This window comes from Dermacentor andersoni, chromosome 1 (genome assembly GCF_023375885.2).
Source record: "Dermacentor andersoni chromosome 1, qqDerAnde1_hic_scaffold, whole genome shotgun sequence".
Classification (NCBI taxonomy): Eukaryota; Metazoa; Arthropoda; class Arachnida; order Ixodida; family Ixodidae; genus Dermacentor; species Dermacentor andersoni.
This window is the reverse complement of record NC_092814.1, coordinates 272753339-272780492: the sequence shown is the minus strand read 5'-3', so window position 1 is coordinate 272780492 and position 27154 is coordinate 272753339. Positions and strand designations below refer to the sequence as shown.

Here is a 27154-nt window from a genome sequence, read left to right as displayed (position 1 = left end):
TAAAATGTCTGGAAATTTATTGCAGTTCCAGAATCAAATGTGCCAGCATGATAGTACAATCAATGACTATTAGCATAATGAAAGTGAAATAATTCAATAAATTGGATACAAACAAGCAAACCAGTTTGACAGGAAATTCAAGCATATTGCAAGCTTCAGTACAGTTGAAAATCCACAAGTGCAGCCAAGACTGAAATTCAGCGGCTCAAAACATCATGAGCTATTGGGCAGTCCTTGCATGCATTAGAACAGGCCACATTTGTTTTTGCATGTAAAAAGCATGCTACAAAAAATGATGCAAAGGAGGCCAGACAGCACCAATGACCTAGAACATAATGAAAGTACCTTTGAATAACTATGCTATTTCTAATAGACATCTACGTACAACTCATGTAACACACAGCTGCAAAGAAAAAGCAGAAGTGGTACCACCCACTCTGAATCAATTTCCTTAGCGTGCAGCACCTGAAATTCAAGCTTGCCAGCTAGAGAACATGACAAGTTCACAGCAAAATGGGCATAATGTTATAACAGTAGACAAACAGGTGATATCTCAGGCTGAAGTTAATTCAACAAGGGGACTAGTCGTCATCAGGAAAAGAAAATCCAAGCAGACAATTCCAGCTCACACTTACTTGCATACACAGATGTCGCTACATAGGTTTGTGTTGTGATGCCCCATGACCTAAGTCAGCATCAAAGAGGTTCATTAAAGAGTGGCACATATGCAGTGGCACACACCCAGCGTACATACACAAGTTTGTGTCAAAAAAGTTCATTGGAGAGCTGCATCTACCCAGTGGCCCCAAGTGCTCGTAGTAGCCCCCGGGGCACATACTGAATTTCCACAAATATAAGGAGTTTTTTTTTTTCAAAATTTCTGGCATCAGAAGACGCCTCGCATTATATAACTGACATAGACACAAACAACAAGATCACTCATAGAAATTGGTGCCAGCAACCTGCCAAACTCCCATACTTCTACACACCTTGCTACCCCAACTAAACCCCCATGGTGAGCATTTAAACTTACCTCACCTTCTCTATGCACTCACTCATTTTGCTGGATATCCATGGAGTGGAGAAAAGTGAACTATATAAATACTGCCAAGGAAAACGATTGTTACCCTAACGAAGAAGTCCACTTCTCAAAAAAATTTCTCCACCTGACATAACACTTGTTCGACCTCTGCTGATCACCTTCAGCTGAATATTGCATATCACACAAAGCAGCAATTCAACTATAATTTTTAGTTTTATAATGAAACAAAAATTTCTTAGGATGTGAAAGAAAATATGATACAGGAACCTTTAACAGTATCCATAAGTGTGAAATTTTTACACAGGCAAAGAGGCAAACACTTTGCCACCAGGGCACACATAAGGCGTCATTACATTTTCTCTGCAAAAAGCCTTAACACCCCGACGACAGGTGGTGTTGCATGAAGCCATGCATGCATTTCAAAAAATAGGCATTTTGTATTTTCTTCTTCCGCAAGATCAAGGCAGGCAGGCTGTGATGCTGTGCAAACAGTGGTGGCCTTCAAAAGGGAAGGAATCCACACAAAAAGCCATGGTACTGTTGAGATGGCAGTGCATGATAGGGAGCATTCTGGAAAACCAAACAAAATAGATTATGTACTATTGTATTGCGAACAGACACCGCATGAATATTTAAACATAGCATCACCAATTATTCAACAGTGCTGGGCCATTCAATGCTACCACTCCAAGTGCATCTTGGCCACCTCAGATTTTAGGAAAAATTACAGCCCATTGTACAGTTGCAGACTGGATGAAGTGGAGAGTATGACGAAAGCCCGTCTGGTCGGGATGATGCATACTAAAAGGAAGAGGTCCAGACACCGACCAAAATGTTTAAAATAGTTTTTTACATTTTCAAATTCAAATAAATTCAAATAACTTCAAAAATTCAAATAAGTACTTTAAACCATATTGGTCAGTGTCCAGACCTCTTCCTTTTAAGTCGCAGAATGCACAAACAGACTACTTTGCGAAAATTTCACATGGTGTGAGTATCGTTATCTTGTAGGCTAAGGTTGAAACATCACGGCACTGACAAAGCTACAAACAAGTGTTTCTACGAATGACCACAAGGCCTTCCAGAATGTTTCATTATGTGAGATAGACCATTAATGTTTTTTATCTGCAAAGAGTATCTTCTTATTCTGACTTAAGTATAATAGACCTTCGAGCAATTTCTGAAAAGTATTTTCATCCAGCTCGGGTGGTCTATAGGCGCAAATAACCAATTTAGGAACCCCCATTTTGTAGTGAAGAAAGCTTATATTAAAAAAACCTATAGCTGCAGTGATTAAAAGCTTCTGAAATTTTGAATCAACTCTTTATGTTTGCAGAAGCTCTTTAATTAGGTATTAGGACGCCTTGCAGCACTGACAATGAAAGGAAATCATGACAACATATTACAAAAACTAATAAAATGAATGTGTTCTTGATAATATATGTTGTTTTATTATACACAGATTATACAAAACACCAGCAGTAATGTGCATATCTTCAGAGTGCACACACAGTTCACCAACGTAATAATAAATACAGGTCAACATCATAAAGCAACACATAGGTACTGGCGTTTTTCTTTCACATTGGCCTAAAAACCAATCACATGAGCATTCAGCCATCATATAAGCAGCACCTGCTTGCATGAATTCAAGGAACTTTCAGATGTGCAAAATCGTTTAGGAGCTTTTAAGCAATAGGCATGACACTACTATTATGATTAATTTGTTGCCTGTAAGTGGTAAATCAAGTAAACTGCTAGTTGTCCTTCCGGTGAAGGATATTGCAGAAAATGTGAGGACAAAAAGATTATAGTAGCTATTTGGAACTCATGAATGTTAAGAAGATAATATGCAATGTTACCATGCTGACAGACAGTCAGATAAAAGATGATACAAAGAAAATATTATATATAGATTACACAGATGCAAGCATTCTGCTTCTTTATTGCTGCAAAACTCTGTAGTTATAGAAGTGCTTCATACCCTGAAAAATATTTTTAGCAATACATTCACTATGGAGTTCTATTGAGGATGCATCAGATTTGCATGCTACAAGTGGTTTGAGCTGTTCACAGACAGACATCTGGCTTGTAAACGCAAGAGCATGACGAAATACTGCAAGTGCTCCAGAAAAATGCTTGCATGGTAAGGGAAATGACAAAAACAAGAATGTGGATGAAAAGACCAAACTGCCCCAAAGTCTAATTTTAGCAATGTAAGGTTTTATGAAACATAATTACAGTTCTAAGACAAAACAAAATACCAACATGATATGCAGAGAATGGGTGCTGGACATCAAGCAACCTCACTAAACAATGATTACATACATAAAAACGACACATTCGCAGGAAATTTCACAATACACGACATATAAACTATGTGATTCATGATGCACCCATGTCATACATCATATTGTTCAAGTAACCAACTTCTTTATTCAAGACCCCTGTAGAAGGTTTGTTAATGCAGTTATTGGTTTCTTGGATGGAAAATACCTAGTATACAAATCTGCACTTCCCTGCCTTATATTTGCAAACTGCATGTGTACAGTCACAGTTTGGCATGTTTTGCAATGTTTTGTGAGATATCCAGATGCTGTTACCACCTACATCTGTGCACAATGCTCCTGCAGCCTGCCATTACCACAAATCCTGGTCTATCCTAGATAATACCCCAGTCACACGGGCACTTTCAAAGTCCTTTGAACCAAAGATTCTTTACTTCAAGGGAGAATGTGCACTGTCACACAGGCACAGCAAAGGAGCCCTACTGGAAGGTGGCTTTGAGTCAAAGGAGTGCGCGTTCGTCCTTTGAAACCTCAAGGGAATACTCCCAAGCCTAGAGGGCGTCTGACAGTAGAAAAAATAATCTAAAGATATGGAAGTTCAATTTTTACCTCTTCAGAACAAGCTTATAAGTACTGAATACTGTTACTAAAGTACTAAACACTTTCGGGACACCTGCAATCTCCATCAAGAAAGCGCCGGTACAGCAACACCGGTACGGCCTGTCGTCAGCAGCAACCTCGACACAACATGGTTGCCATGTGCGATTTGGTTCTTTGGTTAGTGGCTGCTAGGCATCCCAGTCTCCTTGGCTTTTTTCTGCACATCTTTCCTTGTCACTTTTGTTTTTTAGTTTTTACAGCGTTTACGTGTACCTACCGCTACCTAGCCACAACGAATGAAACAAAGCAGCTGAAGCAAAGGCAACAATGAATAATCGACGCCAATGTGCGGTGTACGAAGCGGTACACATGGTGGCCATCATTACAATAAATACATCTGTTTGTGATAAAGTAATGCCTTTACTACGTGTGCATTTTGTTTTGATGTTTCTATGTATTAGGAAAAATAAATGTTGCTGAAAAAAATGTGACAAATTTATTATAAGACGCATTGGGCTATATTTTTTTATTACTTTCAAGGTGATGGTAGCGCTAAGGATACATTGCGGTCTCTGTTAAAAGCTTCAACGGAGACTACCTGGAGACCATGTAGCACCGACATATATCCGTTTAACTAATGTCTTTGAAAGCTCAATGCTCCTTAACTTCAAAGGACCTTTGGCATGCTCGTGTGACGGGTATAACACTTGCTGCTGAAGGCATTAAAGGCACTCAAAGGTGCCTCAAAGACAGGCTGAGCATTCTGCGCAGGTTAGCATGTCAGCAAGGCCTGAAACACTTGCAGGACATTGTAAAAGATGTCAATACATGGCAAAATACAACAGCACAACATACTCAGAAAATGTAAGGCTAAAATTCCACACTGATATATAAGGGCCTTCTCAGACAAACCGATAAATGCAATAGCACACCTTCTATTGAAATCTCGAATATAAAAATTGATTACTTGAAAAAGATGTACGGTACATGCAAAATAGAATGAGTGATGTATGTTATATGTCACGTATAGTCAAATTTTGCTGCAAATTTGAGCATTTCATGCATGCATATAATCGCACTCATGTACTAAAACAAGTTCATGTGTAGTGCTCATCCTGTGCATTTCATGTGTTTCATCTTATAGTGTAGTAACTATGTTTCCTAATGCCAGTAACCAACTCTCCCAGCTTTCAGCAATAGTATGCAAGATTATTTATTCTTAGGAGTATGATAGCAGGAAGAAACAAGGATAAAGACCTGTCAACAGGACTAGCATCAACTACAAGCTGATTTGGCTCCTGGATGGAAACGAGTATTAGTAATCGTAATCATTAACAATGTTTCAATGAGGGAGTGGGTGAACCCAGAACTTGCACAAATAACTACAGTAGCCACATGGCTGAACATATGAGCCGTGGGTGTTTCCCTATCTTCCAGCACATGAGGTTAGTTGCAGAGCCCCGAGAGAGCTGAGAGGGAAGTGATTGTGGTTTTCCACATTAGCAAATAAAGATCGACATGTGTCGGAAAATAATCACCATCTCTCATCGAAAACATGTAATTGTTTATAGAGCATTTATCCTCAATTCATTACACAGATTGCGTTAGGTGACTAATTTGTTTGACTACTGTTCTTAGTGCCCCATACAAGATTAACCTTTTCCATGCCAACTTTATTTTCAGAAAACCACTGAAATTTCTAAAATATTTTTATTAGCTATTCTTTGTGAAGAGTTTTTATTACTGCAATATCAGCAGTTCGTTTAAAATTTTCTGCTGCCTTTTACTAGCTGTTTTTCATGTTTTTAGGTTGCAAACAGACAAGGACGTAGAAACTGTCTACATGAAGCATATTTTTTTAAAGAAAGTCAAGCGTGCTTTTGTTATCCTCCATGAAAAATGTTATTGCAGGAAGAAAGGTGGTTAACCGAGGGCCCCTATTTTTATTATTCATATCATAAGAAGCCAACAAACACTGACACCAAGGACAACATAGGGGAAATTACTTGAGCTTAATAAATGAAATAATGAAACAATAAATTAATGGAAATGAAAGTGGATGAAAAAACAACCTGCCACAGGTGGGGAACGATCCCACAACCTTCGCATTTCGCATGCGATGCTCTACCAATTGAGCACCGCGGCGCCGTTTACCGATCCACTTTCTTGGGTATTTATGTTTCCTTGTAGAACCCTGGGAGTGTTAGCCAGCGTTACCACTCACAGACCTTGGCGGCGGACATGGAACATCCTTTCTGCCGCAGGCGTCACGAGAACGTGATCTTTTTTTAGTGAAGGCAACCGGTCAATAAACCCACACATGCTACCTGAAGGCATCAATGTTGCCTGATTCGAGACACTCGTTATGTAATAAATGAGAAGAAAGAGGGTTAACCGAGGGCCCAATTTTTACTAGTAATATCATAAGAAGCCAACAAACACCAAGGACAACATAGGGGAAATTACTTGAGCTTAATAAATGAAATAACGAAATGATAAATTAATCGAAATGAAAGTGGATGAAAAAACAACTTGCCACAGGTGGAGAACGATCCCACAAGTTCACTTTCTTTTTTTGGGGTGGGGGCAAAAACTGAACACATAACTAATCACTGATCTATCATGCAAGTGGTGTTTGCCTATCTCAATAGTCGATATAGACAGAAAACTAGGCTCAGGTGTTTTTATCTCTAAAAGAAAAGACAAGCTTTTATACGGCAACCTATCAACTTGAAGCCCACATTAGTAGTTCTCTTCTATGGCATCTAGCTGTTGAGCACGAGTCAAATAAAAATTAATGCAAATGTATTAGTGTTCCATGCTTTTAATGCATGGAAAAGGGACACTAAAGGAAATTAATGAGTTAAGTTAGATTAAAGGTTAGCCTTTTGTAATAACAAATTCATCATTTATACCAAGAACAGAGCTTTTATAAGCAAGAAAATTAGAGAACTGGAACATCAAAGGGCACCAACTAATATATTCAATCAAATTCTGTAGTTTTATTTGCCAAAACCACAATATGATTATGAGGCATGAAGTACGAGGGATTCTGGAATAATTTTGACCCCCTTGGTTACTCTACTGTGCATACAGTGCAAAACACACATGCATTTTTGCATTTCACACCTATCAAAATGCAGCTTATCCACCATCAGGCTTGGCAGCGCAACACCAAACAGCCCAACTCAGAGCCCATGCTTGTCAGCAACCTTCTGCAGTGAGTGCATCACTTGGTGCTCATGAGGCAGTACTTCCAGCTGCTTCAGCTGCTTTAAAGTGTGCGCACTGCTGGCTTTTGCTGTTTTACAGCCCTTAAAGCCCAACCACAACAAAAGTTAGGGCTGCATAAAAAAATGATTCAAACAGTGTAAATACAAAACAGCATTCTAGCAATCTTGATACCGAGACTGAAATTAATGCCACAATTACCAGTAACTGGCAGTGAGGCATGACTCAGATTGCAGGGCACCTTAGTGTGGCCTACGAGATAAGGGACCACCTGCAGCTGCCTGCAGTGATAAAAACCTGAAGGCGATGTGGACTCTCGTCATAGCCACTAACCACCAGGTTCATGTGTCGTCTGCTAATACAGTATTAAAAGAATATCAAAAAGAAAATTAGATACCAGCCCCGCAGCTTTGCCAAGATGACTAGTAGTATTTACTACTAATTTATTACCAATATAGCCAAAGTGAAATTTCATTGCATTTGGAATTTAAGCTTTTGCAGTAGGGGTTTTGAGATGTGATAATCGCAATGCTCCTGTGCTTTGTGACATTACATCACTAGATATTTGACAACGCCGTGGTTCTAAGTGTTTTTACACACATCGATATCTTGATTCTTTTACAACCTAACTCTAATATGACACATGAGAATACGGTAGATAACATTTGAAATGTCTTTAATGGGCACGGAAAAGGACTAACCTTTACACATGAGACACTCATGGTGAAAGCATTGTAAGCAAGGCTCCCACGTGTCTTTAAATAATCTTTCACTTTGGTCGGTGTCAGTTCTGTTTTTTCCCTTGACTCTTCCTAACCGGACAAGACTTCGTCAGACTCAACTTCATTAACCCATTGACAATATGCTGCATATCTTAGGTAAACATTTGATGCTCACCCTAACGCATGTTTCCTGAAGTTACCAACTAAGAGCAAAGAAAGGTTAGCTACTGTATGAACCAGCCTAAATCCATGTTAAGCCCACAATTGCCCAATGTGCCTTGAATAGGCTCTAAAAATGTGTATTAACACAAGGCGCAATAGATTTTGTGCTCACATTGGCATGTTCATAACAGCTGGCCTCCCTCACTCTCATCATCGGAATCTCAGAATCCCTACTGCGAAAACTTCAGGAGTGGAAAGCAGCAAAGGTAACAGTGCGCAGTTTGAAGCAGCCAGAGGCACTGCCTCATGAGCACAGCAGTTGCACTCACTGAAGAAGGTTAATGACAAATATGGGGCCCCATTCGTGCTGCTGGTTCCGAAGAAGCCATCTAAGCTTTTTTCCCACGCTTGAGTGTAAAAATACAGCTGCTTTTAACAAAAGGCATGCAACACCGTTCATGAATTGTGCCATTGGAATGGTTTACCAAATAACCTCTTACTTCTGGTAAGCTCTACACAAGCCAAATTGGACGCTGCACTGATGAAAGGGCAAGAGAACATTTGCAGAATATAAAAACAAAGTAAGACCAATGTAGGTGAGCATTGTAACACATGCACTTGTCATCCACAACTTGAAATACATTCTTGGCAGAAGTAGAAACATGAATTCACAACTGATATCAGAAGCTCTTTTAATATCAAACAATGACTGTGTAATTATTCTTTTTTTTTCTATTTCTCACAAGTATGTGTATGAATGTTTTTTGCTTTCGGTTTACACAGGTTGCTACACCTCGATTTGTTTGACCCTGTTCCCTTCTTTGCAATCTTTCCTCCCTCCCCCTCTTTTATGAACTTCCAGAGAGATTATATGAATAGTTCCTGCTTTCTTAGAAAACATGGCACACACGCGGTGGATGTGGAACATCCTTTCTGCTGCAGGCATCACAAGTACGTGATCTTTTTGGGTGAAGGCAACTGATCAATAAAGCCCCACATGCCAACTGAAGGCATCAATGTTGCCGGAATCGAGACCCTTGTTATGTAATGAACGAGAAGAAAGCAGGTTAACCGAGGGGCCCGATTTTTATTAATCATAAGACGCCAACAAACAAAGGCACCAAGGACAACACAGGGAAAATTAACGGAACTGAAAGTGGATGAAGAAACAACTTCCCGCAGGTGGGGAACGATTCCACATCTACGCATTACGTGTGTGATGCTCTACCGATCGAGCTAACACAGCACCGTCTTCCCATCTATTTTCTGGGGTATTTATGTTACTACTAGAACTAACCCTGGGATTGTTAGCCAGTGCCACCACTCACAAACCTTGGCGATATGTAGAGCATCCTTTCTGTCGCAGGCATCACGAGTATGTGATCTTTTTGGATGAAGGCAACTGGTCAATAAACCCACACGTAGTACCTGAAGGCACCAATGTTGCCGGATTCGAGACCCTCGTTATGTAATGAACGAGAAGGGGGTTAACCAAGGGGCCCGATTTTTTACTGCTGGTGTAGTACACACTTTCCTGCGTTTAGGGTGATGCCAGCTTCTTGCAGGTGCTGAAGTACTTTGTGCAGTCGTGCATCATGTTCTGTCTTCGTGCGGCCAAACACTATTATGTCGTCTTGCAGACATGCTTGGCCGTCCAGGCCTTCTAGCAGTCTTAGCATTTCCCAGTGGAAAAATTCAGTTGCTGTGGAAATTCTGAAGGACAATCAGAGGAACTTAAAATGGCCAAGTGGCATCAGGAAAGTGTTGTACCTCTGGGACTCGGGTAACCAGTAACCAATATCCGGCTATAGCATGAAGTTTGCTAAACCAGGCAGCTCCGGTGAGTTTGGCCAGGCAATCATTGATGGTGGGCACTAAGACTCATTCTCACAGAATGTTCTATTTTAACCCTCCAAAGTCACTGCATATTTGAAGCTCGCCTCCTTTATTTTTAGCCACTACCATAGGTGCATGCCACTCTGTGGTTTCTTCGACCTTTATGATGACACCCAGGCTCTCCGTTCTCTCCAACTCACATTTGGACACTCGGCAACATGGGCAGAGGTACTCGCCCCGAGTACATAATAGCACACCGCTTGGCATCAGGGAGTAGCGATATATTGTAATCGGTCCTGAGAAGGTAGGCCCAGGTCTGTAGCCAGGTAGAGGTAGTGGCATAAAATGTTGGCTGGGTCGCTGACCTTGCCTTTTGACTCCGCTACTTCTAGGAGACTTGGTTGAACATTGAAGGATTTGATTGCGGGGGGACGTCAAAAAGTGCGTCATGCAGCTTGTCTATTACATAAATTTGTTCTTGACACAACCAGCCATTTCAGCACACGGTAGCAGTCTAACCGTTGCTTTTTTTGGTCCTGCCGGGTCCGAGCAGCTGTTCTTTTGCTTGCTTCAGGTTTCCCGTGACTTGTTCGTCGTAGAGGCTTGTTGGCATGGCAGTCACATCTGCACCAGTGTCTACCTTGAAGCCATTGACCATCACATTGATTTTTCATGGCCCAGGATCCTGTTGGTCAGTTAATTGTCCAAGTAAACCTCTTTCAAAACAGCTTGGTATGTGCATTTTGTTCTGCTTTTTGGAAGCGGAAAAGCATATGGCAGCTGTGTTCCTTTTTACTGCAGGCACTGCATGTTTTGCCATTCGCCGTGCACATAGTGTGTGATGGTGAACCATAGGTGTCTTGTTGAGCCATACCACTTGCATGTCAGCGCAGTTTGGTCACGCTGGTTTTTACTAGAATCATTTAACTTTCCTTTGCTCTTCGAGAAGCTGTGCATGGTGTCTACAGCTTCAAGTGATTGTAGCTGTGGCCGTAGGTCCTTTTGCTGCTGTTTGATTGTTGCCGCCATGTTGCGAGCAGCGTTGACAGCGGCTTCCAGAGTAAGCTCAGCATTAAGTTGCAGCTTCTCACTTACCTACGTGTCTGTGGGACCGACCACGAGTCTATCACAGATCAGTTCCTCTTTCAGGGCGCTGTACTCAGAGGCTTCAGCGAGCCTGAAGAGTTCAGTGATGGAACATATCGGCTGTCTCATGCACGTCTTGCTTCTGGCTGTTGAACTTTGCACACTCGTATATCATGTTCATCCGTGTCAGGAAATTTTTTATGAACAGTTGCATTACTGTGTTGTAGTCGAGTTTCTCAGCATCACAGAGCCTGAGCAAGGCTAGGACGTCTTTGGCTTCACGACCCATGGCATAAATGAGTGTGTTCACCTGCGTCTCGTCGTCGTCTTTAGTCTGGAGATAGCTCTATAGCCCTCCCTTCTCGTGAGCCACTGTTTCTACTCCTCGGGCTGCCGAAAATCAAGTTTTTCCGGCAGTTTGACGACGAACGAGTCTAGTGGAGCTGCGTGCTGTGCTGTGGACACTGTAGGTGAAGCCATGGGTAGCAAAGTTTCGTATTCACCGCAGTGCGCTGTGATGTAGACTTCTACTTGCGTGGTGCATTTCTCACAGCGTTGTCGAGTATCCCACCGTTGCCTCCATGTCATGGTCGGGTGACGAGCATACGTGATTGACAAAACGTAAGTGTTAACTGGAACTGTTTACTAGGTTGTGTATGCAAAACAAGCACGGCTACATGCCGGCTCGGCTTACACGGTCTGGTCCGCTCTCCCAGAGGCGTTGTTCCGCATCTTACATGACCGTGTACACAGCGCCATCTCGTTGCGGTAGCTCGCATGACACGGTGCACCAGTGTAACTCAATGGACAGCAACTTCAAAAAAAGTATATTTCGGAAGGCTGCCCAAGTTTAAACAACTCTCAGTTAACGTTAAGGCGATTTGCCCTCTTATTAACATGCACATTTACGCCACTAGACCATAACCTCATTGCTACATTATAGCACAGTTTTGGTCCGAATTAAAACACTGATATAACACAGCGGAAAAGTTACGAATAAGTGCCATAAATACGAAGAATATTAGAAGGGCATACACTATCATTCTTGCTAACTGCTCATTTGTTGAAATTCTGGCAGTCTTCTGAATTATAATTTTTAAACGTGCTGCCCATTGAGTTATGATAATGCATTGCGGTGAAATTTGATAGATGGCCGCAGAGCCAATTCAACATTTCAGTTTCAACCACAGCTAGTTACCCCTATGCTTTTCTTGGCTTCATTGCCTGCTGGCTTTACATGGTCGTGATTTTAAAAAAATGAAGCCCGTTTTCCTTCTCATTCATTCATGCGAGGGTTTGAAACCTCACAGCTTTGATGCCTTTAGGTAGCATGCATGGGTTTATTAGCCACATGCCTGCTCTCTTGAGTTCAGGTGTTACGCGACACCATCGTGCAAAAAAAGATGTTCCACATCTGCCCACCATGGCTCTAAATGGCGCTGGCTAACACTCCCAGGGCATAAATACCATAAATACCCAAGTTAGCACAATTGGTAGTGCATCGCGTGTGTACTGCAAAGGTTGTGGGTTCAGTCACCACCACAGACAAGGTCCTTTCGTCTGCTTTCATGACTTTCTTTCAATATTTTCTACATTTCAATTTCAACCACAGATAATTACACCAACGCTTTTCTTGGCTTAATTGCCTGCGACCTTTATATAATCAGCAAAAATAAGGTTACAAGAAAATTAAAATAAATAAGTGGAGGACAGGGTCATCGGTGTTCAAAGAAGCACCTTCCTTTTTGTATCGTTAACCAACATGTGCGCCCAATAGGTAACTCCTCTACCTGCACATCGAATGACAATGCAAGAGATGCAGCTGGAACCCACAGTCAAATATATGTACAGCATACCAATGCATCTCTCCTCCGAAGGTAGTGAAGAGCACAGGTGCCTGTAGAGTTGCGTGCCACGGTTCCTCTTGCCAACCCATGGAAAGGAGCATAAGTGATGCTGTAGAGCTTGCTCCTTCAAGCAGTGTTCAGGTATCCATTCATAATCCTGCATGCAGTGTCCAATGTATTGTAGATATCAAGACAGCTTCAGTCCTGCAGCAAATAAAGTGATCAGTTCTAACCAAAATGTTGAGATGTAGACACTTTGGCAGGCGGATGTTAAATGTTGAAGTTTCTGGGATGCCAGTGATAATTTCATTAAACATTATATGGGCCACTCATACAGGGATGGAAGCAGTCAAAGAAGTTTTGGAGCAGCTCTGGGAGGTGGCAAATTTGACACACTGGAGCATGAACTGCCCGTTTTCGAGCAGTAAATACATGTTTACATGAGTAGCTTGGTAAAGGTCAATGAGTGAAATACAGGTATATGAAGAAAAGGTGTTCCTTATTTTACTTTACAGAGCACTATCTGATTATGGCAGATCAGTTCTGTGGAAGCCTGCAAGGCAAGTAAAATTCATGACAGGAAAAATTTTCACCCACCCTACTTTAGCATGAAGCTACGAAGGAGACCTGTACAGGTTTCTCGGAAACCACCATTAAATTACATACTGGATGTGACAACTAACTGTGGCCAAGAAAAAAATTAATGAGTGCTTTCCGTGAACATCACCCACTCTATGTTGATAGGTTTATGTTTGTGCTACTCAAGTTTCTTTTTTTCCATTGTGAACAAGCAATTAATATGTACTTGTAATGAATGTTTATTTCCTTACTTATCGAATATGGTGCCAATGCAAAGGTTGTGGAATACGCCGAGAAATGACCGATAACAGCATTACAACGACCTAGTTCATGTGTGGTCTTTTTTTTTTTTTTCGAAAACAAACAAACAAACAAGCGAATTTTTCTTTAGAAATTCACGTGACAATGCGCTCCGCATCAGTAATATAAGTGGTCTCAGACAGAAACAGTGTCATCAGTGCACTGCATATATTATGAATGTGCAAACCTGGGGCACAGTCTTGTAAAGGTTCGCAAAGCGAACTGTTACCAAGATCGCGCTACTTCGCATTTGGTAGGGACTGTACTTGCACGCCAAAACTGCTGACATGTCGAGAAAAAACTGCAGCTGCTCTTTCCCAGTGCCCCTATTTGACAAAGTTTTTGTAAAGATTGATGCAATAGTGCGCAGAAGCATTGTCATGGTAAGGGCAGTTTATTTTCACCTTTTATTTATTTTACGGGCTTTCATTCTCGTGCCTTCACAAATCCTAGGCTGTCTTAAATGCTGTTACCGGCCATTGGTAACCATCATACAAAGCTTTTCACTGACATCTCATCGATTAGGTAAATCAAGACACTCATCAGATACAGTGAACACCATTCGAGTAGTGCACTCTGGTAATTTTTCATTCTTGGCAACCTGCAGTTGAGATAGCAGAATATCGCAGAATAAATGTGAAGTGACGTAGCGGTCATTGCATGTTTGCGAGTATTTTATATCTGTTTTGACACACTGGTTGGAAAAAAAGACATGAACGGGCATGTTAATTGCACTTGAGCTATGGTATACAAGTTTCCCTTGTTGTGCAAGGGCGTCTACATTAGACAGACAGGAAGGGGTATCAATGATTCATAATAAGGTTCGTTACAGCGCAACCTAAGACAAGGACAACAGAAGGTACAAAATGACGACACGGCGCTGTTTTGTACCTTCTGTTGTCCTTGTCTTAGGTTGTGCTGTAACAAACCTTAGTATGAATCCCAACCAACTGGCCCAACTTGCCGTTCTGATGCGGTATCAACGATTGCTTGGGCGAGCATAGTTACAACCTTCATAAAAGTTAACGAAGTAGGCCCCTTGCCATGCATTGCAAGACTTGTGGATGCAAACTAGTTTTTTTAAAGAATGTGTCATCATAGGATGCAGTAACATTCAACTGATGCGCGAGATTACTGATCAGGCTAATGCCATTGCCAAATACGTTAGGGTGTGCGTGAGTACACCCTCCTTATCTTTATCAGGCAAGGAACTTTACTTTCTAAGTTGGTCGGCACGCTTTCAGTGAACTGCAGCCGTCTGCTTCTTGTAAGGTTGTTGTTTCAGTTGTTTTTCTCATGTGTGCTATGAGCGGCGCATATAATGTGCAGTAGGGTCGTGGAATAAGACCAGTTAGAAGTTAGTGCTCATCCTGTCACCTGTACTTCTTCTTCCATACTCAAACTGAGTTATGCTAAAGCAAGACAAGAATCCATTCAGTCAGTTTGTGCCTTCGAACCAGTTCACCTCCACAGTGCACAATGATGCTATTATAAAGGGACATTGAAAATATTGTTTATTTTCTTTGAATAAATAAAGTTTAGTATGAAGTTTCACACTGCATTTTGCAAGTTTTAATTACCCTAGTATAAATTTGTATTCTAGAATGTGAAGGATGAAAACAAGCATTTCCAACCTTACACATTTCCAATGACATCTAATCACTACAACTTAGAGGAAAGGCGCTACGATCTCAAACAGTCGCAACTTCTATCCGCGGTTGTTGTATATAAAGGCATTACGCACCGAGAGAATATGGTCAAATCTTAAAGCTAAAACTACGGTAAAGGCTTGTACCAACACGCCTAAACAAGGGAGAACATTTCAAAACACATAGTGCGGAGGTAAAAAATAGATCATGGAGTTTTACTTGCCAAAACTACAATCTGATTATGAGGCACGCCATAGTGGGGGGACTCCGAAATAATTTTGACCACCTGAGGTTCTTTAACGTGCACCTAAATCAAAGTACACGGGTGTTTCCGCATTCTGCCCCCATCAAAATGCGGCCGCCGTGGCCGGGAATCGATCCCACGACCTCGTGCTTAGCAGCCCAACACCATAACCCCTAAGCAACCACGGTGGGTACAGTGCACAGCTGTGAAAATTTTTCCTATACCAGAAATAAGTTTTTGGCCAGGGGCTCAAGAACCGGGGGAATCGCGCCCTGTCTGGCGCTGTTCACAGTGCCACCTCAGCCAAGTGGCACATTTGCACGCGAGAACGAGAGCACCAAGTCCGGCCATGACTGGTAAACCCATATGACGATACATTACCAAAATATACAGTAACTAAAACAAAAGGACGCGTACAAACGAGATGTGTCCTTTTTATTCAACTGACATATAATCTTCGCGCCTTCTCCCCCTTGTACGATATAGAGGTTACACAGTTCTGCTTATTCTATCGTCTTACATCATGCATGCGCACTGAGCACATCAATACGTTCTGGATATCGCAGAAGCCATTGTTCACGGCGTGAGACTCACGATAGCGAAGTCAAATGCGATCCTTCTAGAAATAAAGAAATTGTTTGCCTGCAACAAACTTTGCAAACAAGAAATAAAATACGAGCTTACCAAAATGCTTCGTCCAGGTTGGTGGCGGCACGCAGTTCGTTGGCGTTCACCGTTGCGCATTACGCTGTGTTGTTAATCACGCCGCCCTCGCTTGTAGGCGTGAGAAGAGCATCAAAGTATTATTCTTTTCTGTCAAATACTGCTGCTTCGTAAGTACAAATAGAAAATTTTGAGTTGTCAAGCCTACCCCAGCATACTGGCACATAACAGGTTCCCGCGCTCAAATCTCGCTGTGGATTCGAATTCGCGCTGCGTGCATTTCGATGAGCTGTTGGGGCGCCACCTAGAAGTGTTTGAATATGGACAAAACAAAACAAAGTTCTAACATATGTCCGTCTAGATTATTTTATATTTATTTATTTAAGATATAAGGCACATGCTGTTTAGAAAATACTCACGGCAAACAATGTTTCAGTTTAGTTTCTTTGGCCCCTCGGCCCCTCCGATTTATGTCCATTGTCAGCTGGCCTGCGGCCTTTAAACGATATTCCTTACATATTGTGGCTCAATGTCGAGGACATTAAACCTGGTTGAATGGGGTTTAAATGGAGGGACAATATTTCGTTTTGTAGAGTATTGCTGCTGGGGATAAAGCGAGAAATATAGGCTGCTTCTCGTCGGCAAAAGGAGCCGGACGAGCAAGTCACGAAATGCAAGAAAACGAACGGCTTGCATGATTACTAGTACAGTCTCGCTTGGTTGACCAGTGAGAAACAGCATAATTAACAACCTAACAAATACAATGGACAGCCGCCAAATCGTTGGTCAATTAGACATGTTAATGATGAGTCAGAGTGGTTGTTATTTCGTGTTTGTCCGTTTGTAAACGTGTTGTGCAAAGCTTCGTTTATTCGATGTTGTGCCCCATTTCCACCAGAAAAAGAAAGAAAGAAAAGCGGCGTGTTTCTGTTGACGCGGCACGCGCAAGTGAAACGGATTTACGGGCAAGCCGCGCGTGTCACGTTCACACATATATCGCTCAATAAAGCATTCCGGCGGTATCGATCGACATACCGGCCGCACCACTGGTGGTAACGGCTATAGTGGTACCGGTGGTAATAAGGGGAGCCGAAAGGACCTAGAACCTCAGGGCACTACAAGAATATATTTCATGGTTTCACACCTGCTTACTGCAAAAGTGTACAAAGTACATGCATGGTATAGCACTGTACTCGTAATGCAAAAATAAACGAATTAAAATTAATTTGTAAACTAAGAAACCAAGGTGAACCTTCAATAATTCACGAACAGGTAGGTTCACACTCAACTGACTCATGAAACAGTATGCTAGCTGTGCCAAGAATCTTAATTAGTCGAGCAATTAAGGGTGGTGACTGTCATGTGCAATGCCTTGGGGAAATGCATGCAGAAGTAGGACAATAGCTGTTGCTCTGTCTTTGCTCATGCCCTATCAACTGATTACATTTATTTTTATTTTCACATACTGTAGTCCAATTGGGCTATCGCAGGAGTGGGTTTGTACATTGCATATAACAAAATATTTTTCTGCACAAATCAACTTCAATGCCTTAAAAAACATGATAACTTCAATATAAAAGATACAATCAGTATAATAAACGCAGCATGAATCAAGTAAATACAATGATTTTTCTAATTTACCTAGTTTCACCTGGGAGTAAGTTCCATTTTTCAATTGTATGAGGAAAGCTATACTTAAACAGGTTAGTATGCAGTTGAAATGGAGCAAGGTTAAGTTTGTGGCTATTCCTAGTAGGTTTCAAATTATCAGGAGACAGATAGTTGTTCTTTAATGAGTAGTGTGGGGTGTTATTTGAATTATGCAACAATTTAAGGCATTCATAATCACGCCGCTTGGACAGAGGTAGTAAACCGATTTGTTGTTTATTTAAGTCATTATTCCAAAAAATTGGAGAGTTGGAATTTCCCCTCACAAGGCACTATTGGCAATAAAATCACCTACAGTGCTTGTCGAATGGGTGCCGCAGTGCTACAGTTGACCTGCAAAGACGGGGCCGAACCCCTGCTTAGAAAATGGAAGAGAGGCCGAACTCTCTCGAGCCCTGGCTAACTTTGAGCACTGACTGTGTTGAGTGGTATACTATATATTGTACTACCACACAGTACAATGATGTATATTAATGATTAATACAGTAATATTATGTATATAATAATAATAATAATAATAATAATAATAATAATAATAATAATAATAATAATAATAATAATGATTCAGATCTGCTACCATATCTGCATCTCCTTCCTTCATGCTACAGAAAATGTCTATGGAATTCTTGCTGTCAAATCAATAAATATATACTTCAGAGCATTGTTGCGTTGTTGTGACATCACTGGAAACATCACTTCACAGCATTAAATCTTTATCGGTCAAACCTGTGCTCAGAAAAACACGTGGCACTCAAAGCACAACAACCCAGCGGCGAGCATGGTGTGTCAAGCGCGTCACATGACTCGTCAAAGGTCGTAACATAATTGCTGGTGCTATATATATATATATATATATATATATATATATATATATATATATATATATATATATATATATATATATATACATACCTTCTGCAAAGTACAACACTATTTGCATCTCACGTTGACTGATATCTTTCAATTGTTAGTAGGTGAAATGCAATCCACAGAAAAAGGATAAACAATTGTATGCATATCTATCAGTATAATCACGGAGTATCAGGCTGGGCATCAACCAAATTGATTCTTAATATCTGTAACTGTGGCGAGGAAAGCATATGTCGCCTTGAAGAAGACAAGTCCACTTGTTGAAACGTTGGCTCCTGCTTTCATCTTGTTCTCGGTTTGCTCATCGTCTTGAATTTCCATTTCCTGCCTTCCCCATGTTTTCCCTGGGTTTGTATACATGGTATTTTAACACGCAGCCTAAAAGATTGCAGATTCTTCTCCTATATGCATAGTTGGTATATAATTGTGAATCAGCAACACACTAAAAAAACGTTTTCTTCTAGCATAACACTGAAGCATACAAAGTTGAAAATTTACTGTGCCTACCTGGGCATCATTTCACATATTTAAGAGGTGAATCATTTTCCTTTGTGTACATGTGCATTGGGCTAGCTCCCAGATCAAACTATATGCCATCAATCTGCACAGTTGGCACAGTAGGCATTCACAAGACAAATTTTAGCAGAGTGCACCTTGTTTACACTTTTCTGCATTTCTGTATGCAAGATATAACACTACAATTTCCGCTGAAGATACTGTGCTTGTTGTGCAGGCCATGTTTTGATGCTAATGGATGGCACCTGTATAATCATGTAAGACTGTTGTGAATATATTGGCACAGCAGCACCTTCTGTTATTTTGTATGTATATTTCTGACCAGCAACACAACCAAGCAGAGGTATATTGTGCTGTAGGCAAAACAAGTGGCCACTTAGATTTGGCAGCTCTAGATGGGCACATCGCATCTAGTCGTTCCTCACCCCCCTTTAACATTTACATTTCAACAATGGCAAAGGACAATGTTGCATTCCGTAAAATATCCAATTTCAAATGCACTATGGATGACTGACTTTTGAAAGAACAATGAAGTGATGCCTGGAAACCTGTGTACCAACTTTCTTCCCATATTAGTTACTATAATGCCTTACAATGTGTCTTAAAATTCTTCACATGGTGCACCTAAATTTGGTGCTAGAGTGGAGAGGAGTGCAGTAGTTTGACTTTACCTAGGATAGCAAAATGCCTCACAACACTGCTACATCAAAGTAGCAGTTTTGCAGCGCTCAATGGTGCCCTTAAAGGCATCAGTTGCGCCCATCACATAACAGGGGCAGGGGGAGTACAAACATAAATGAGATTACAAAGAAATAGTTACAACAAATAATAGGACAAAGTACAGAACAAAGGTATGCTAACATTGTTTAGGTATTAAGAAACAGAATGTACGAAATCATAAGAATTGCAAAACAAACGTTATGCACACAGCAAAATAAAATGTTGAAAATATGCATGCACACATAAACTACGGTATTAATACAGGTATTTATTAGTAACTCACAAAAACAACTAAACAAGAATGTAATAAAAAAGGCAACTAATTAACAGTGCGTAGCACGTCGTAAAATTTTAATGTCAGATTCTGTGGCAATATCAGAGGGAAAGCAGTTCCCTTCAGTGATGGTGCAGGGTATAAAGGAGCATGCATATTGTAACGTGCGAGATGGTGTACGCTTAAATATGAGGTGGTGATCCCGGCATGAAAATACGACAGGTGGTGAGTGAAAGAAATCATTGTGAAGAGAAGTACGATTATAAAGTTTGTCAAGCAGGCAAAGACGCACTGATTTGTGGCGAAGGGATAGTGCTTGTAAATCAGTACGTGCTTTTAATGATGACACGGAAGTGTAAGATGAATAGTCGGAAAATATGAAGGTGAGCAGCCCAGTTTTGAACAAATGCAATCTCGTCAACAATGTTTACCTGCCAGAGTGCTATATTAGCGATGCGTATTCGAGCTTTGTGTGGATTAGTGTAGTGTAAGCAAGTTTATGTATGTTGACAAAAGCATGCTTTAGGTTTAATTTGATGATGCCAAGAGAGTGGTGAGCTGCTGCAAAGATGGAGTAAATGTGGTGGTTTCATGCTAAGTCGTAATGTAAATGAAAACCTGTGCTGGTAGTTGAATGTTAAACTGGGATCTTCGAAATAGTCGATGACTTGTGAATTAATAATGTGTTCCATAAGTTTGCGAATTGTACTGGTTAACAATATTCATTGGTAGTTAGAGGGTGATAAACACTCGCTGGATTTGTAGAATGGGATGACTTTAGCCACTCACCAGTCTTAAGAATGAACCCAGGGGGTATGTTGCGACACTAGCTGGGACACATTCTTGAGCAGCTTGTTATTAAATTTGCTGTGACCTGTTGTAGATGAAGTTTTTAATCTGTTTAGTAAGGTAAAAATGCCCGACCCACTAATAACAATTTCAGACATGTCAGATTGCATGGGGAAGTCAGGGCATGCAGTGATGTCTTCACATTTGGACACTCAACAAAACATGTCATTTAGTAACTGCACACACTATAACTCAGGAACTACATCACCACCAGAATTAGGATTATGTCAGGCTGTGAATAGGGGTTTATTACGTGCCATAATCACTGTTATTCATAATAAATCATAGCTGTAAACCTGTTGACGTGTGGATTTTAGTAGCATCTGGCATGCTTTGTCACATAATATGTATCTTTGCCATGTCTTGGCTTTTTTTTTATTTGCCATTCTATAGAGCGCTTCATTTTATTTATGAGGTGCTGCAGGCGTTTATTGAACGTTTTGTTGCATCTAATGCTGAGAAAAAGGACGAACATTTTGATAAGATTTCCAAAGGTGGCTCTAAACATAACCAGTTCTCTTCAATAGCTCGACTGTGTCTGCAAAGGTGGCTAATTAACGATTATGCCGAGTAATGTTGGCCCTATTGTAGCACCTAATGTGTTTAGTAGTGCTTTCTTTTTTGTTAAAGAGAAGTTAAGCAGACCTACTATAACTGCATGATCAGACAGCCCGTCCAGGCGAGTAATGCCGGAACAGATTAGAGGATCGCTGGTCGAGATGAGGAGGAGGAGGAATAAACATTTATTTTTGAAACAGTATCCCGGGTTAAGCCCCAGTTCTACTCTAGGTGGGAGGTCTCCTCATTCCAGGAATCCTCTGGCCTTCACTGCCTCCTTGGCCCTAGCGACGAGGTGTCATTGTTGCTCCAGGCCCTCGGAGACGAGCTTGGCCTCTCACGTTTCAATGAGGTCTTCGCTTTCTTGTCTGGCGTCATATTCTTTCGGTGAAGGCGATGCGTCTGTATCTAGATGCCATGGACACTCGAGGATCAGGTGCGCCAAGGTGTATGGTAAGCCGCACATTGGGCAGCGGTATCCTTGTAGCATTGGGCATAGTCTGTGCATGAGTATTTCCTTGTAGCATTTGGTATAGTCTGTGCATGAGTATTCCGTGGGTGTAAGTGTTACTCTGTAGTCTTCTGAGTGTGGTACTTTCTTCTTCGGTGAGCTTTGGGTGAGGTGGTGGGTGCAGCCTGCGTTCCAGCCTGTGATATTGAAGGATCGCTGAGTAGGTGATGGGTACGGTCTCTGCCCCTGCTGACGCAGACCGGCATCTTGAGAGTAGGAAGGGTTGGCCCGGCAGGTGTGGCCTCGGGCCACGGCATGTGCTGATTCGTTCCCCTCCAGCCCGTCATGCCCAGGAACCCAGGTCACGCAGGTGTAGCGGATCGAAGCGCTGTCGTGCTTCAATATCTTTAGTGCTTCTGTCGACACTAGACCCTTAGCATAGTTCCTGACAGCTGCTTCAGAATCGAAAAGAACTACAGCTGCGTCTGCACGTGGTAGTTGCTAGGGCGATCGCTGTCTCTTCTGCAGTCTCAGAGCTTTGCGCACGGACTGTGGCAGATGCTAGCTCTCTGCCCTTAGAATCTGTGACGTTCAGGGCGTAAGCATTTCTTTGCGGGTATTTGACTGTGTCGGTGCATCTGGCATCCGGACCTTGCCTGTGTCTTTGCCGTAGGGCATCCACTTGGGCTTGTCTTCTTTCCTTGTGGTACAATTGGTGCTATGCACAGGGATTTGCAGATGTTTGGAGGAATTCTTTCTTTTCAGTCCGTGGTGGCCTATAAAGGTTTCACTGTAGCTCAGCCGTTGCAGCACTGATCTCCCGGTGGGCATGAGCTTAAGTCATTCTAACTGACTGGCTTTACGAGCTTCGGCTAATTCTTGCCAGGTGTTGTGTATGCCCGTCTTGAGAAGTCTCATAGTCAAAGCTGTAGATGGTAGGCCCAGGGCAGTTTTGATGGCTTTGCATATTTGAATGTTAATTTTTTTCTACCTCTGATGAGATCTAGAATATTGGCCAGTGTACATGATGAACAGGTTGGGAGAGTAATGAGTTGAGGTAACATGAAGTGTAGACAGGAATGAAGGAAAATATGCCATTGAGCGTGAGCAGCTGTGACAGATTCTGTTGTCCAGTTAATAATGGAGAAATTAAAATTGCCATAAATGATCACAGTAGAATGCCAAAATAGCATATGCACTTCATTTAGAATGTTTTGAAACTCGCTTGAAAATGCACAATTTACATCCGGAGGGCAGTAGTATGCACTTATGAGAACATTCTGCTTGAGCATTGAAGTGAAATGAAAATGTGCTCTAGGAATGAACGAATGCCAGTTGGAACTGCAAGAATTTATTTTTTTAAAGCTATGAGCATGCCACCTTCTATGCAGTTGCATCATTCACAACAAAAAGTGTTGCATGCAGATGTGAAAAGAAAAATTTTATAGGAGATGGTATCGTTTAGCCACGTCTTGATTAGTACAAGAAGAGATGTCACGCATGAATCAATGAGTGATGAAAGTGACATATATTTTGACATCAAACTTCAACCTCTAGTGCATAAGAATGACAGGTTTGTAGACGTGTTATGGGTGTGTGGTTGCATAAACTGTCAGTTTCCACACTTGCATAAGATGAAGGTTTGGCTTGTCATTCTTAAAGCATGCTGAGACAGACGCACTGCACAGTTTATTTCCGAGTCCCAAACGTATGTGTCGTTGTTGACCAAGAGCTTGTTAAAAACCAAGCAAGCTTAGTGTGAGCTGTCTCATACTGACTACAAATTTTAAAAAATTAATAAGAAAATAAATATATCTGTCATCCTGATTGCTGATTTGCTGTTCCTAAGTGATGGAGTAGTGTGAAAGTGACATATTTTATTTGTACATATTGTACTCAACTCACTGCAACAGTAAAAAAAAGGAAAGAAAGCAAGGAAAATGTAATTTTGTGAAATTATACAGATGGAGCATCCTTCTTTTTTTATGCTGAAGTAAACAATCAATATATGCACATGTGAATACGATATATGTGCATGCACTAGAATAACTTTCACCAGTCATATTATGTCAGCAAGACAGCAAGGTGGGCGAATTGGTTAGGATTTATCTTAGTTTTGGTAACAGCTAGCGCAAAGGTACGATGAGTAGAAAACGTTATTAAATACACGAGCAGGGCTGTTAATGGTTTGTGAACACTTTTCTGTAACGCTATGTGTTATATCCGCTTCCACAGCGACCAGGCCGGCATGGATAAGCGTAGTTTATGATTGAGCTCTTCCTTGTCATTTGACGCGCTGATAACCACGACTTATTACAATACGGCAGTTTCTTAACGTTTGCTAATCCGGCTTGGGCAAAGCTCCCGTCGTTGTGTGCCACCTCACGTCCGCCGTACGCGGTGCCGGCCGGGCAATAATAGATTGACTTTTGGATGGTAGTACGCTCGCTGCGTGAGGGCACCCCGCAGGTGAAGGGCATGGGAAAATAGCCCATTCTTACGACGCGGGGTTCGGTATGTGACCTGTGATTAGCCCGAGGGTTCAGATTAACTGCGTAGCTGTTGCGCGGCCCAATGCTTCGCGCTGCCCGATTGTAGACGGTGGACATTGTAACATATTTTAATTTCGCTTGCGTTTCGCTCGCGCAAGAACTTTCCACGACTCGCTGACTTCCCGTCTGTTGCCAATGAATGTTCCCCGGCCAGACGCTCCTAGGTCCAAGCCCGGCCCGGGCCCGAGTCAGCAATTGCTTGGCCGCCCCGAGCATCCTTGGACCGAGTTTGGCATATGCGGCCGACAACGCTTTCTGTCTGGCCAGCGCTAGTAGTAAAATCGTGTTTTGTCAACAATTAAGTTAGCGTGTTGACGGTACGTGAAACGTCGATCGCTTCCGTATCACAGCTCTGTTGGCATTAGCCTTTTTTTCTTATTGTGTTACACAATAGGTGCGATTGCGATCACTTTATTCCGACGGTTATGCTATGTAATGAAGAGCAGGCAGGCCGGATCGAGGTGCCGTACTCGCTAGGGCCTTTCCTTGCCGTGCTGCGCGTACACTATCAACGATAGGTCGTTTATATGGACGGTAGGTAATAATAATAACGATAACCCCGAGAAAGGAATCCATTGACATACTGGCCCTGGAGATAGGTTCATGTTTGCCGAATCGCACCGTATGTATGTATGTATGACTCGGTCGAATTGGCACGTACAGTTGAGAGGCTCTCATGAGATATGCTCGCCGACGACATGCCGATGAAGTGCTGTTTAGTATTTTTCTCGCACACAACTATGTAAACGAACTTCCTATTAGCGTGTAGACGAATGATGAGGGCGGCATATAGGTACAGTACATATTCGCCTGAAGAGGAACATTACAAATGTGCACATGGTATTCACATTTTATTAATTTAATGATGATATATGTGGGCTGTGTGGACCTTTAGGGTGTAGTGTAATATGCAATGTAGGAATGAAGTATTAAGAACACAACAACAAAATTTCTTGTCATATGACCAACTGAGTAAAATCTGCTTTTCAAGTGAACAAACATACCCCACAGGAATGCCACTTGTAGCTTTTTCAACTGAGCTACCACATTTTTAGTCATATATGCAGCTAGGGTATGCAATCCAATTTTAGAACATGGCTTAATTAGCAAAAAGCTTTCATAATCTTGAATACAGTTAATGCATTAGAGGTGCAGCCTTAGTTACTGTACACATTGCATAATCTGCACACTGCAGAGCATTAATTTGCATAATTTGTTTTGTACTTTCTTCTGAATGTGGCTGCAAGCCTTTGTTTTCAAGAGTGCGCCTAGGAAAAAAAGTGTTTGTGTTTGGTTTGGATGATGCACTTCGGTGGCCAAGAGAAGAAACATGCAAATTATAATATTTTTTTATTAAGATAGCTGCATTGGACCAGCAGGACCTACCTTTCATACCATGATTAGGGCAAGACAGATGGCACCTGACAAAATCCAGAAAATGTATCATCCACTCTGAGTAATTGGTGAGCAAGCTTCAATACCATGAGGGGCCAGTGAGCCTTGGCTTTGGTATGACAGGAACAGTCTTGAAAATACCAAAACATATGTGCATAAGGGACAGGAGTTGCCTCTGTCTGAAACCCACTGATGACTCCATTATAAACGTAAGCAGCAGTGCTTGTGCCATGCTCCGCTGCTTAATTTCAGAGAGACTAAGAGATGAACGAAAGGCATAGATAGAAACATTGAGAGGAGCATTATTTATGTTCTTTTGCAATATCATGCTGCAATTACCACAAATTATAAACACTGCAATAGTTGTCTCTAGCTTGCTCATTTTAATAATCGTTCCATTCACAGTCTCAACTCAACAGCATAACACAACATATTAACTTATTGCGCTAAAGTCTGAGAGTGTGTTGGTTACATATACTACATTTGGTTACATTTACGTATACTGGATGAGTGAGGGGCATATGAACACACTTAGTGCTGCTTTCCAACTGAGATTATTCAATCCATTGAGCAACCTGACTTTAAACTTTTGCAGGTGACTGTTCAAGTCAATGCACATACATTTACCCACATCTACTGTTTGTTCTATATTGATTTCTCTTTTACGAGTAATCACTGTGGATTATAAGGGATATTACAATTAAACATTGAAGGCCATAATTATGAAAATAATATGGCCTTTGAAAACAAAAAGCATAGACAGGCCATCAAAATGACAGCAAAAATAAAGAATAAATTAATTGTTTGTTTAAAAAGAAGCCTAATAAGCTTATTAAGTCACCCATGACATGCCTCTTAATTGGCTCTTGAAAGTTGAGCTCCAAGACTGGCATGCTGTGTATATCACTGACAGTAAGCACCAGACTAGCAATACCAGAGTAACAGGGGAATCACCCATTGCAATCACCTCTGAAAATTTAGTCAATGGAGTTAGAGAGCTCTTCTAAATCACCTTTCTAGCAGCGGAGTAACACTGTACCATTTTGGAACAA

The 27154-nt window shown here is 41.5% G+C and overlaps 2 long non-coding RNA genes across 2 annotated transcripts; both read right to left on the bottom strand.

Annotated features, from left to right (window-relative positions):
• LOC129380915 (uncharacterized) lies at positions 1-13210 on the bottom strand. The gene is made up of 2 exons (XR_008609117.1): positions 12824-13210; positions 1-1612 (listed from the first exon to the last, which is right to left on the bottom strand). It is a non-coding gene; the product is annotated as an uncharacterized lncRNA (long non-coding RNA).
• Positions 13211-18868: 5658 nt separating this feature from the next.
• On the bottom strand, positions 18869-26325 carry LOC129381069 (uncharacterized). Its single transcript, XR_008609295.2, has 3 exons — positions 26094-26325; positions 21087-21171; positions 18869-19131 (listed from the first exon to the last, which is right to left on the bottom strand). It is a non-coding gene; the product is annotated as an uncharacterized lncRNA (long non-coding RNA).
• Positions 26326-27154: the final 829 nt, after the last annotated feature.